Here is a 14,805-nt window from a genome sequence, read left to right on the forward strand (position 1 = left end):
CTTTGAGGCAGATAATATTATTACCATTATTATACTATTATCACCATCATCATCCCCATCTTACACATGCAGAAACTGAGGCAAAGAAGTAATTTGTGAAAGGCCTAAGAACTAATGAGTGCTAGAGCCAAGATTCTAACCATGATGCAATGCTGCTCCTATTCAATCGCTTCTGCTTTTCTACCTCAATTCCACTTATTTTTCAAGGCAGGCTCAACCCCTTGCTCTTTATGAAGGCCTGTCTGAGCAGCTCCGTCTGATTTCCCAAACTTCCGGAATTTCTTTTGCCTTCATTACTTCCTGAATATTTACTGTTTGGAACTTCTGGAAATCTTCCCATATGTTTATTTATTAGCTTCACCATCTAAAAGTGAAAGATGACTAGACTCTTTGACTGACATTGGAGTGGGCAGGTGACTGGTTTCCCATAACAAGTGTGGTGGACTCTGATGCACTGTCCAGATACCCCATCAAAAAAGGACTTGCCCCAGATGCTGGGAGGGCTGTCAGCAGATTGCCTTCAGTGGTCAGCCCCTTCAGGGATTGTGTCCTCTGCAAAGATCTGCCTTGCCAAGGCCAAGCCACATCCCAGAGTAGCCCAAATCCAAAGCCTAAAAGCTGCAGGACTATAAAGGCCTGGCCATTTTAGGGTGCTGGAGCCAGCTTCTATTGACTCTCAGGGCCTGAATGGGCACATCTCCAACTATGTTCTGTGATGCTACATCCTGAGCTTGAAATTAGGCATAGTAGGAGTATTGACACCATAGAAACTGGCAAACACTAAAATATAAGAGCTTTGGTTTTTCAAAGGGTAAGCTTGCCAGCAGACCACTGTTCTTGGCCCAACTCAGGACTGCTCAGAAGCCTCTGAAGGACCACTCTATCTTAGAGATCTTCATGGGGTTGGCCGAGGCTGTTGGTGGGCCTCACAGATATACCTCTCCCTCTGCCCAAGTCAATTCCCCAACATTTCTTTGCACATGTGTTGATCTCAAGGGTACTCCCCACATGCTAAAGTCTCTCTAAAGTCTGTTTTCAGTGGAACCCAATCTGCAACAACTCAATGCTACTAAAGTTTATCTCAACTTTGCAAATTACTTAGGCATTGTATCAGGAATGCTAGATTTTTCTCAGAAGGAAGTTAAGAATTTATTATACAAAAAGGTTCTGTCCCACATAAAGATTGGGACTTTTTGTTTGTTTGTTTGTTTTTAACAAGGTTTTAACTTTCTGGACCATTTTCTCAATCAGTAAGCTCTTAACAGAGACTTCTGGTTAGTACTGACCCTTTTATAAAGCACTGTGAACCTATGAATCCCCTACCTAGAGGACAGTGAATTCATGTAATACATGCTTGTTGAATGACTGCATTCAAATTACCTGCTTAAATGACCTAATTCAAATTATCCAGTTAAAGATGTTTTCTGTAAATTCTATCACTTATTGTTGATCTTTTTGGTTTAAAAGGCTTTGGTAGTTGGTGGTAGAGTGGGGAATCATTGAATAGTTTGCTTTGTTAAAGGCTTTTCATTTCTTTTTTCCTGTTAACCTATTTGTAGGAGTGACAGTCAAAAGATATAAAAATATGTGTGGCCTGGCCATCAACTAATCAGAAAGAATTCTGGCCACAAGAGAAGAGCAGGGTCCCAAAGATACCCACTATCCCAGCAAATTAGGCTCAGGTATTAATTTTTTGGGCAGTGGATTTTAGGATGTGGGGAGTTCCTTGTAGAGAGACTTTGGGACACTTAGGAAGCTTAGAAACAGAGGCTAGTAACCAACCTGGAACTGTTTCAGTATTTTAACAATGGTTATGGTTTTGTGGGTGTCTACCAGCTGAATAGCAGGTTCGTTTATAATTTCAACAAATGATTCCATTTGTGACTTTAATATTCTACATCTCAAATGCTTTTAATTGACCTAAGAAGACAAACTAATTATATTAGATTATTCTAAATGAATATCCCAATCATCTTTACTTAGGCATATTTGGGAGATAAGCAAGGTATACTTGGCTTGCAAACTTTAAGCAGCTATAAATAGCACCAAAATTTTTCTGATTAAATTTAAAACACTTTTTGATGAAACATTTGTTTTATCAAGTGGAAGACAGCATTGCTTTATTGGATCTGGCTTGAGCATTACTTTTGTAAATGAAGGCTAAAAGGAAAAAATCTAATGAAGGGATATAATAATGGCATCTTCTTGCCTGTTATTTGGTATTTCACTTTGTTTTAACAAGCATTTATTGAGATCATTTACTAGGTACCATGAAGTGTTGTAGAAAATGCAAAGATGAGTAAGATAAGGTCCCAGTCCTTCAAAGAATGCAGAAGGGAAAATAATGGGGCAAACTTTTATTTGTTAATGATACCTCAATAAAGGAAAATTCCAGGGAAGCACTCTGATTGGCTGGATCACATGCCCATCCCTGGATCATCCACTGTGACCAGGAGACTAAGGTACCATGGGTAGCAGAATTGGTCTAGCATTGATCACATGCTTACCCTGTGACTTAGAGGTAGGGGAAGTTCCCTGAAGGAAGTAGGAGTGTTGAACAGAGAAAAAAAAAATATGTCCCCGACATGTAGAATGGGCCAATAAGGTAGAGGGTCAGGTTACAGAGTTTGAACCCCTTCTGCCAATACGAGGTCATTAAAAGTTTTGGAGTAAGAAAGTAGCTATAGATAATGGTTGGACTAGATCATCTTTTAAGTCTCTTTTTATTCTGTTAAAATTATTCTGATTATTCAAAGAAAGGCTTTCCTGAATGTCACTGTATAAAGTAATTAAAAAGTTGGTGCTCTAATATAAACTATGAACTTTGGTTGATAATGATGTGTCAATATGGGTTCACGGATTGTAACAAATGTACCACTCTGGTGCAGGATGTTGATAGAGAGGGCGATTGTACGTGTGTGGTGGCAGGGAGTGTGTGAGAACTCTCTGTACTTTCCATTCAATTTTGCTGTGGACCTAAAACTTCTCTAAAAAATAGCCTATTTAAAAAAAAAAAAAAAAAGATGGTGGGGCTGCTGTTAGCAGACAGCCTTTTGAATGGAGACATAAATTTAAATATTTTAAATTTATAGAAGCAAAATGCTTCAGTTGATAGAGACCCACCAGCCAGTAGGTGTCCAGCTCAGATTATTCTCATCCCTAAACCTTTCATCCCTTTTCTGGGATTGCCCCCTTAATTCTGGTGCTGAGGTTCTGTATCAGTGATTGTGAATAAATCCCGTCATTCCATAAACGTGCCTTTTTAATGCATTTTATGTGCCAGAACTTGTACTTAATGCACAGTGAAAAAACAATGACAAGGCATGGGCCCTGTCCTCAGATGTCACAGACTGGTATAGTTTTTCTCAAAGGGTGGTCCACAGATCACCTACAGCAGAAGTACTTTGAGGCACTTGCTAAAATCACAGAATTCAGGAACCAGCAATCAAGAACCTTGACATCCAAAATGTGGCTCCACCTGAGAGTTCATTACAGGTACAGAGGCCCATCCCAGGCCTAATGAATCAGAATCTGCATTTTAACAGGCTCCCCACCCATTAAAGTTGGAGAAGCATTGTGTTACATGCTGAATTTTGAGAACCACTAATCTAACAGAAGACTGATGAGACTATAGATGAATGAGGTACAATGTGATGAATGCATTTATAGAGGAACACAGGAGATCCTCTAGGACTGCAGAAAAGGAGCAGATTCCTCCGTCAGGGAAGGTTTCCAGGAAAGGTGTGATGTCATCGGCTTCTTAAAGAGCAAGGAGAAGTTAGCCGGGCGAAGGGAATAGAATAGGGGCAAGAGATCTCATCAGAGGGAACCATGTGTAAGAAGTTGTGAGGCAAAAAAGAAAGTACAAAGTTGTGAGGCAAGTTTAGGTAACAACAACAAAAAAACCTACCTCAAATTGCAGGCTTTTTGTTTGTGTGTGTGTTTTTGAAAAGCTTATTTAAACTCTGAACATGAACCAAAGATTAAAAAATAAAACTCAATGGTTAAAGATTTGCTTATTAATCTTGGGGGGAGGGGCGTTAGGAATAAGAATTTTAGATTTTTGTGATATTGCTTTCTCTGACTTCTCTGGCAGTTTCTTTTTACATTCCTTTATTCATTCATTCAAACATATATATGTATCAGGCACTGTGCTAGGTGCCTATGACATGGTGGTGAGTGAAACCAAAATGTTCCTAACCTCAGAGAGTTTGTAGGTGAGACTGGGGTGGAGCTGGTGTAATTATAAATTGAGAAAATAGCTAAGAAGTGTGCTATGATAGAAAATAAGACGGGAAACTGCATGGAAGGTCTATCCAACTAGACCAGCATATTCTTGCAAAGTGGCCAAAGTCACTGCAGGATAAGGTGTCGGGGTCTCACTAAGAAGCACCCTGCCCACACGCGGGCTTTCACACACACGCACATGCACGCACACACATACACACGCACATATACACACACGCACACGCACACACACGCACACATACACGCACATGCACACATACACGCACACACACGCGCACATGCACACGCACACGCGCGCACACGTACACGTACACGCGCACACACACACGCGCACACTTTCTGTGTTGCTGAGAGTCCACAGTGGGGTTGAAGACCTCCCCTCAAAACCACTCACTTTCAACCTGCGGGATGCAACAAGAAAGGGCAGTGAGAACGGATTTTCATCACAGCTCCAAGCCTGAAATGAGAAGCAGTCTCCAGATTCTAACAATAGCCTATTTACGGAAAGAACTTTTCTCTTAGGCAAGGGAGCTGCTTATAACCGGCCCCGTCTGGGCATGTTCCAGGTGAAATTTTCCAGCCGCAGCCATCCATTTTAGCGTTGAGAGTAGCCGTGAGGAGGCTCAGTGGCACACGCCATTGCTTTGACAGTGTGTGTATGACAAAAAGTGTGTATATGAAAGTAATGAGGTAAGGAGGCCTGGCGGGTGCGGTCAGGCCCGGCCTGGCCGCTCGGTCCCTCGAGCAGGAAAGTCCTGTCCTCGCGGCCTGGAACCTTGTGTGTCCGGGTCTGGCTGCCGGGGCTGCCGGGCGGAAGCTTTTAAGCGTGGGACCGCGAGAAGCCGCTTGTAAACAGAGCCGGGCCGGGATGGTCGGCGGCCGGCCGTGCTGTCACCGGGAGGCGGGCGGGCTGCCGAGGCCGAGCGCCACCAGCAGCAGACCGCAGGCTCCGCAGGTGAAGGGAGAGCAGCAGCCGCGACCGGGTGAGCATCTGCCCCCTTCCTTGTGCCTGGCCGGCCGGTGGGGGCGGGGTGGGGGTGACAGAAGCTCTCTAGGGCAGCGGTGATGCTGCTGTTTCTTCCCCGGTCTGGTTTTCATGTCGTGCTGAAGACTGCGCTGCATCGCAATGGGGAATGGGTGAGGAGAGATGACATGATGCGGTGTCTGCTTATCTTTGTGAATCAGGTATATTAATACGAGTAGAAAGTAGTCGAAGTAGGTTACTGTTGGGTGCGTTGTTTTTAGTCTTACTCCCTCCCCCAACCCCCCGCCCCGTCCCCGTGCGCCCTTCCCAGGGGGTCATAGAAACCAAACCTCAGCAGAGCTTTTAACCCACATCATGCTGGGGCTCCCGGAGAAACAGACTATTGTTCTTTCTGTCGACTCTGCCCATTTTTAATGTATGGTACATGACACCACACGACTGATGACAAGCATGGTTTGGTCTTGTATAAAAGGATTATCAAGCTAAAAAAAATCAAGATAAGAAAATCTCACACTCACTCCGTAAATAAAATAATTTTCTACTGAGATATACAATTGGAAGACAAATTGAGACTGGTCTGTATATATAGCTTGCAAANGTCGGGGTCTCACTAAGAAGCACCCTGCCCACACGCGGGCTTTCACACACACGCACATGCAGACACACGCACGCACATGCACGCACACACATACACACGCACATATACACACACGCACACGCACATGCACACACACGCACACATACACGCACACGCACACATACACGCACACACGCGCGCACATGCACACGCACACGCGCGCACACGTACACGTACACGCGCACACACACACGCGCACACTTTCTGTGTTGCTGAGAGTCCACAGTGGGGTTGAAGACCTCCCCTCAAAACCACTCACTTTCAACCTGCGGGATGCAACAAGAAAGGGCAGTGAGAACGGATTTTCATCACAGCTCCAAGCCTGAAATGAGAAGCAGTCTCCAGATTCTAACAATAGCCTATTTACGGAAAGAACTTTTCTCTTAGGCAAGGGAGCTGCTTATAACCGGCCCCGTCTGGGCATGTTCCAGGTGAAATTTTCCAGCCGCAGCCATCCATTTTAGCGTTGAGAGTAGCCGTGAGGAGGCTCAGTGGCACACGCCATTGCTTTGACAGTGTGTGTATGACAAAAAGTGTGTATATGAAAGTAATGAGGTAAGGAGGCCTGGCGGGTGCGGTCAGGCCCGGCCTGGCCGCTCGGTCCCTCGAGCAGGAAAGTCCTGTCCTCGCGGCCTGGAACCTTGTGTGTCCGGGTCTGGCTGCCGGGGCTGCCGGGCGGAAGCTTTTAAGCGTGGGACCGCGAGAAGCCGCTTGTAAACAGAGCCGGGCCGGGATGGTCGGCGGCCGGCCGTGCTGTCACCGGGAGGCGGGCGGGCTGCCGAGGCCGAGCGCCACCAGCAGCAGACCGCAGGCTCCGCAGGTGAAGGGAGAGCAGCAGCCGCGACCGGGTGAGCATCTGCCCCCTTCCTTGTGCCTGGCCGGCCGGTGGGGGCGGGGTGGGGGTGACAGAAGCTCTCTAGGGCAGCGGTGATGCTGCTGTTTCTTCCCCGGTCTGGTTTTCATGTCGTGCTGAAGACTGCGCTGCATCGCAATGGGGAATGGGTGAGGAGAGATGACATGATGCGGTGTCTGCTTATCTTTGTGAATCAGGTATATTAATACGAGTAGAAAGTAGTCGAAGTAGGTTACTGTTGGGTGCGTTGTTTTTAGTCTTACTCCCTCCCCCAACCCCCCGCCCCGTCCCCGTGCGCCCTTCCCAGGGGGTCATAGAAACCAAACCTCAGCAGAGCTTTTAACCCACATCATGCTGGGGCTCCCGGAGAAACAGACTATTGTTCTTTCTGTCGACTCTGCCCATTTTTAATGTATGGTACATGACACCACACGACTGATGACAAGCATGGTTTGGTCTTGTATAAAAGGATTATCAAGCTAAAAAAAATCAAGATAAGAAAATCTCACACTCACTCCGTAAATAAAATAATTTTGGTCTTGTATAAAAGGATTATCAAGCTAAAAAAAATCAAGATAAGAAAATCTCACACTCCGTAAATAAAATAAATTTCTACTGAGATATACAATTGGAAGACAAATTGAGACTGGTCTGTATATATAGCTTGCAAAGCAAGACAAGTTATATTTACCAAGTTAAACTGAGATTGAACCCTGCATGATGTCGTAAACTTATTTGGAAGATTTTCCCCTCCTTTTCTTTTTTCCTTCTTGGAAGGAGCTAGAGAGAAACACCTGTATTTTTTTCTTTCTTTCTTTTTAATTTCAGTAACCATAGTGATTTGTGATTCGTATTTATATTTTATTGTAAAATACCACATGTAAGTTATAATTGGTGTACATGAAATAAAATACAAGGCAGTTTTTGTTTCATTAATTTCAAGAAAATGCCTTAAAACTTGGCTATACAGATAGTCACTTTGGGCACATAGTCTAATTTTTAGTTAGGAGACAAACATTAGGTTAAACTGCACTTAGAGAAGTATTTGAAAATCATGCACATCAAAGAAATAATATTAACACCTGGTGACTTGTTATTACAGTGAATGTTTTCATGATGTAATGGTTCGTAGCAAGAATTATAAAGCCAGACTACCTCGGTTTGGATTCCTGCTTGGTAAATTCCTAATTGTGTAACCTTGGGCAGTTTACTTAGCCTTGCTATGTTTCCTAATCTGTAGAATGGGAATTATAACAGTACTAACCTCATTAGGGTTTTTATGAGGATTAAACAAGTTAATATTTTTAAAGTGCTTAGAACAGTACCTACCATATAGTAATTGCTACATACATATTTGTTAATAAATACATAAAATAAAAATATACCAGTGTTGAAAGTAGAATCATGACTACCAGGGGCTTAGAGGAGGGAGGGAGTGGGGACTTGTTTAATGTGTATAGAGTTTGGCAAGATGAAAAGAGTTCTGGAGATTGGCTGGACAACATTGTGAATGTACTTAACACTACTGAACTGTACACTTAAAAATGATTAAGAGGATAAGCTTTATGTTGTGTATTTTACCACAATTAAAAAAATACTGGTGTTAGCAAAGTGATGTATTCTAAGTCTTTATCAGCACACAGCAGCCCCATCCACAGATGCCTTTGCCATTGTGAAAATGCAGCTTCTGGCAGTCCTCATTAAGATGCATTTGTTAGTAGATTCATGCGATCGAGATGTCATAAAGTGCATGAATAAATTATAAGAAATGACACCTAAGACTCTGTGACAGGCAGACTTTTAAAACTGCCCCTCCACCAAGACGGCTTGCCCTAATCCCTGGAACCTGTGCATATGATACCATTCCCTTGATTATGTTATGTTATATGGCACAGTTGAATTTGAAATGGGGAGATTATCTGGGTGGTACTAATCTAATCACAGGGACCCATAAAAGTGGAGAGCTTTCTCTGGCTGGGAAATCAGAGAGATTTGAAGCATGAGAAGTATTCAACATACTGTTGTTGCTTTGAAGATAGAAGGGGACAGTTGAAAAGGAATTCATGCAACCTTGAAGAATGCTGGAGGTCTAGAGTTGCGGAGGGTGACCCCTGGCTAAAAACCAGCATAGAAATGGGAACTTCAGAGGTAAGGCCACAAGGAAGTGGATTCTGTCAACAACCTGAATGAATTTGGAACTGGGTTCTTTACCAGAGTTTCTAGATAAGAGCCCAGCTTGGCCAACACCTTGATTTCAGCCTTATGAGAAAGACCCTAAGCAGAGAATCTAGCTAAGCCCACCCATATTTCTGACCTTCAGAATTGTGAGATAATAAATGGGTGTTATTTTAAGCTACTGTTAGTGGAAATTTGTTATGCATCAATAGAAAACTGACATATACTCTAGCAGGAAAACGGGCAAAAGACACAAACAGACTATCCATAGAAAAGAAAACTAAATGGCTAATAGATATATGAAAATGCATTCTTTCTACAAATCAAAGAAATAAAAATTGAAACAACAGTAAGGTATCATTTTTTCAGTTCTCAAATTAACATAGATTTTTTAAAATTCTAATTCTCCACATCAGCTATGTGCAGTGGAGCAGATACTCTCAAATGCTAACAGGGGTGCACAATTATTCTAACCTTTTTGAAAAGCACATTTGGCTGAATGTATGAAAAGCCTTAATAAGGATCCTACCCTTTGATCCAGTAATTCCACTTCTAGGAATCTATCCAAAGGAACCTCTGAGAAATATTTTAAAAGTTAATGTTCAGAGATGTTCAGAATAGCTTGGTTTAGAAAAGTCAAATATCATTAATAACTTAAATGCCCAACAACAGGGAAACAGTTAAATTATGATATTAACAAAAGATACAACTTATGCAGACATTTTAAAAAGATATTTATGAGGAATTTTAGCTGTGGAAATGTGTTACCAATTATTGCTAAATGGGGAAAAATATGATAGAGAACCATATCTACAGTATACACTCAACTATGTTAAAAAAGAAAAAGATCTACTTAGGGAAAGGGCTGAAAGGGCAAAAAATGGGGCAGTGCTTTTTTCCCTTGGGAGGGTGAGTAAGTATTATTTATTTCATCTTTTATTCTTTTCTGTATTTTCAAAATGTTGGACAATGAACATGTACCTTTTTATATAATCACAAAAGTCAATAAACATTATTTTAAAAGCTGTTAAGTGTCTACATTTTGAGAAATATAATGAACCTAAAGCATTGTACAGTCAAATAATAGAGATAATAAAAAGTCATAAATAAATATGTGATAGAAAGTGATCTTTTTTGGAAGATAATACAAGATAGAAAACAATACCATCAGAAAGATTGGGAATAAAGTTGGAGTACCTATTTTTCGGTGGCATAGTCAGTGAAAGTGTTGTGATGGGAGGATTGCTGAATATCATACAGAAGTAATAGAAAAAGAAGGCACATGGTTGAATTTTCGTTAAAAGTCTTGATTTTCTCAGATTGATGGATTTAGGCTTTGAGCTATAGACCCAGGTTAATTATACAAGAGGAAAACAAAGAACTGTGAATGTAACCCCCACCCCCCCCACCTCCCCAAAACACAAAAACAACTACAACAACAAAATCCTCTGCATGTTATGACTCAGAAAACCAAGCTGGACCTACCCAGTAATGTCTGCATTAAAAAACATCCAAAACTAATGTCTATTGAATATTTATCAGATGCTTGACATACTCTATTCTAGTTTAATCTTGTGTGTAGCCTTTGGGTAAGACTTGAAGTCATCATGCATTTATATATTTAAGAAGTGGGCAAGTAGATGAATGCTACTTTAATTTCATCTCAAATGACCTGATTTTAATAGGAACCTGGAAAAGATTAGATCATTTAGGCAGATTTTTTAGGATTCTCCATCTCTAGACAGTTTCCAGAAGCACCAGACTTCTGCTGCTCCTACTCTTATTTTTCTGTTGGCTCCCTTTCCTGTTTTCACTTCACCCTATCCTCCCCACCCCTAGAAAAGTACAGAAAGTATTTGTTGGCCCACTGGCTGCTAGCCAAATGCTGAAAAGGTATGGAGGCATATCTAGCAAGGAATTGCTTTTTTCTTTTTCCTTTTTCTTTTAGAGTGGATTTGGTATTTGGTTCATAAAGAACTAAACTATATTCCAGATTGGAGTTTCTGGTGCAAGCCAAATAAATGATTCAGAGAACTCAGTGCAGAGTGAGAGTGCAATAAAAATGACCACCAGCAATAAATTCCATGTATTGTGTTTGCTCTATTTCATTGGCCACTATGGATCATAGCAGACATTGAAAAACCCACATAATTTACCTTCATGCTGGCCATAAGATAAAAGCTTTATTTGGTCCATGAGTGTAATTTATCTTGATGGCGGTATGAGTTATGAGCAAAACCCGAAGTCATTGCACTGAAATGTTAGGTATGCTATTTTCATTAATATTTTGTTTGTTTTTCATACACTCATTAATTGTTCATTTGAGTTACTTGTTTCAAATTGGATTCCCAATTATGTGCCACATTTATGAATATGGTAGAGATGTATTTATCAAGTTATCTTGGTTAGTATAACGAATGTATATAATTCGGTACAAACTAATGCTGCCCTGTTCTGCATTATCCAGTTTACTTGCAGATATTTATCTGTGAACTTGTTAAATATTCACTTCACCTTGTGGTCTGTAGATGTGACTATAAATGTTGATTTTCAGTCACAGATCAGGGAACATATATCATAGGTTAGAAAATGTCAGAAAAGTAATCAGCAGTTTTTATGCTCCAGGAAATTAGCTAAATTATCTCTCATGTGTTCTTGATCCACTTTAACAGCACTTTTCCAGAACAATTTCTCTTCCACCTTTAGGGATTCGCTGATTCATTGATTCAGCAAGTAAGGACTGAGCACTTGTTTTGTGCCATGGAACTGTACTTGGAGTGAGAAATACAACCTTGAACAAAATAAGCACAGTCCTTGCCTTCATGAAGCTTAAAGTCTAGTTGGGGAGACAGGCGAGTAAATAGGCCATTTTTTAATAGGGTGAAAGGCATTATAATGAAGGAAATCGGGATGCTATGAGAGCATATAAAAGGGCCATTTTATTTTATTTTTTTTTTTTTATTTTATTTTTTTAAGGCATTATAATGAAGGAAATCGGGATGCTATGAGAGCATATAAAAGGGCCATTTTATTTTTTTTTTTTATTTATTTTTTTTTTTTAAAAGGGCCATTTTAAATGGACCTGGGAGGTCAGGGGAGAAACGATACCTCAGGAAAGACCTGAAAGCTGAGTTAGAATTAGTCAGTTTGAGGCGAGGGGTAGGGAGGGAACAATGGGGGTGAAGGGTGTTGGTGGTGGAAAAAAGTGTTCCAGGCAGAGGAAACAGGATGGGTGAAAAAGCATTGAAAAATTCAGATTTCTTTACATTCTTTTTGGCTGGAGATAGAGAGTGGAATTGGGGTTGGGGTGGATGGGGTGAGGGGGGGGGATAGAGAGGGAGATTCAGGAGATAAGGCCAGGAAGGAAGGGGGCCATGAGCCCTTTCAGGTGATGTTAAGGAGTGTGTATGGCTTATTCAAACAAACAGGGTTCTAATTTTAGAAAGCCACTTTGGTTGCAGTGTTATGAATGGATTAGAGGAGGGCAAGACTGAAGGAAAGAAGACTAGATGGTAGTCACTGAACTAAGGCAGTGGAGATAGAAAGAAATGGGTAGATTTGGCAGGTATTGTAGAGGTAGAATTCATATGACTTGCTGAGGGTCAAGTAATGCAATGTGCAGGTGTTCATCTTTCTGGAGTGGATGATGGAGAGTGCCAGGAGGAGGGGCAGATTTGAGGGGCAAATGAGGAGTTTGGCTTTGTGCATATTAGGGGACTTCTAAAAGGCGGTTGCATATGTGGGTCTAGAGCTCAGGAAAGTGATCTGTTCCTCATCTGCCACGTGGATTGCAGCTGAAGCCAGAGGAATGAAGAAGATCACTTGGGAGGGTAGAAGAGGAACTAGATAAGAGGGTTATGGGAAAAACAGAGGAATACTCACATGTATGGTGTGAACATAGGAAGGAGAGTCCACAGTGAGCAGGAGGAGCATCCTGAGTTGAAGGGGAAATACCAGAAGACACCGTCAGTGAATTCATGAGAGTAATGCAAAGAGCAGGTGCTCAGTAGGTCAAGTACTACTGAATGGTCAGGTCAGATGCAGAGTCAAGTCCTCTGGATTTAGCAACAAGGAACTTATTGGTGACCTTTACCTGTGAAGTTTCAGCTGGGACAGAACCAGACAGCCTCTGGGAGGAGAATGAATGGTTGGTGAGAAATGGAGTCAGAAAGTATAAGACGAAGTTTTTTTGGGAAACTTAGAACAAGAGAAGAGGGGGAAAAAGCATCCTAGCTGTAGAGGAACTTGGGAGGCAAAGGAGGGTTTTTACTTATTTTTTCTTCTTTGCAAAAAGATACTCCTTTTGAATTATCATGCAGCACTTGCACCACTGAATCCCTCTGCAACAAGACCACCAGAAAAGATGATGCACAGCAGCTCCTGCACCTTGAACAAGGCAGAAGGAACCCTTGAGTAGATTAAACCTTATCAGAGCTTCATAAACTGATTGCTGTCACCACTGTCTCCACCAGTATGTTGGTCTATAATGGGAAGAGGTGACCTTCCCACCAGGAGAATGTGGTGACCTTTCCCTTGATACCACACGTACACCTATGGGCATCTTGTACCCTGCTTCGGAGTCATAAAGCACTGCATCACATTATTTGATTTGCACTCCAAAACAACCTTTGAAGAAGGTGAGACAGGTATCCTTATTTGCCCTGTGTCACAGACAAAGTGACTGAAATTCAGGTTCAAGTGGCTTGCCCAGAATCATACTTCTGGTAATGGTGCATGGAAGACCGAGACCCAGGTCTTCTAATTCCAGATCTTGTGGCCCAAAGGCATTTGCCCTTCACTGAAAGGCTTGATAGGGTGTCTGTATTTTCATTATAGTGAGGTCATATGAAAGCTGGGCATATCTTCTTTTAGTAGACTTAAGAAACAAGACTGAAGGTTGTGGGTCAATTTTGTTATTTTGTTTGAACCCCACATACATTGATATTTGCTCCCCCTCTGAAAAAAATTCAAGTTGGTTTTAGAAGGAGGCAATTTATTTGAACATGCCTTAATAGTTAAAATGTTTGAATTTTCTGTAGTAACATCAAATTTGAAAATATTTCTTTTAATTCTTTTGACAAAAGCAGTCATTTGCAGGTTCTTTTAAGCAAACATTTTTACAAGTGTTTCTGTTCATTGGTTAAATGAAAAATGATGTCTTAGGGAAACATTAGTAAAAGGTTTGGGCAATTAGGAATATGTAAACATTTGCAAAAGTACTTGTTTGGCCTAAATGAAGTCACAGTTATTATACCCTTGCAAACATTCCAAGTATATGTGTCCAGGGTCACTAAGAAAATTGAGGTTAGCTATTTAGAGAACAACTTTTTACTCTGTTTGTTCAGGGACCTCTCATCTACCATTCCCTTAGAGAAATTAAAATGACACAGAAGTATTATAGAGGTGATTTTTTATTTATTTTTTAATTTTATTTTTTTGAAATTAGGTATAAACTTTCCCTTGGTGTGAAGATGATGTTTAGCAGTTAACTCTCTGGGTCATGGATTTAACAAACAGAAAGATTTGAAAATAAATATTAGTTACGGTTGCTGGTGTTTAACACTAAAATTCGAAGCATCACATGTGTAAAATTTTAGTCATATTATCTCAGGGTAATTAATTTGCTCTGAATTTTCATATAGGACTGTGTGTACATTTTAGAATTTCATTTCCATTCGCTGGCCATATTACCTTAGACAAGTTCATCTGTTTAAATCTCTATTACTTTATTTATTAAAATAGTAATAATAATAGCTCTCTGATAGGGTTGTTGTGAGGATTTAACAACATAATTCAGTAAAGGGCTTAACATAAGTTAAATAGTAAATACTTTAATAAGTACTCAATAAATATTATTTGTGACTTTTTAATCTTGATCTTAGCTTAGGAATTATAAGAACTACCTTT

The 14,805-nt window shown here is 40.9% G+C and overlaps 1 protein-coding gene across 1 annotated transcript in view; it reads left to right on the top strand.

Moving 5' to 3' along the window:
* Positions 1–6,649: 6,649 nt before the first annotated feature.
* PLEKHM3 (pleckstrin homology domain containing, family M, member 3) overlaps positions 6,650–14,805 on the top strand; it is a 172,306-nt gene continuing 164,150 nt past the window's right edge. The window contains exon 1 of the mRNA XM_008568005.1: positions 6,650–6,718. The gene's annotated coding sequence lies outside the window, so the exon portion shown is untranslated. The remainder of the gene's footprint in view (positions 6,719–14,805) is intronic.

Source organism: Galeopterus variegatus, unplaced genomic scaffold (assembly GCF_000696425.1).
Source record: "Galeopterus variegatus unplaced genomic scaffold, G_variegatus-3.0.2 Scaffold366, whole genome shotgun sequence".
Taxonomy (NCBI): Eukaryota; Metazoa; Chordata; class Mammalia; order Dermoptera; family Cynocephalidae; genus Galeopterus; species Galeopterus variegatus.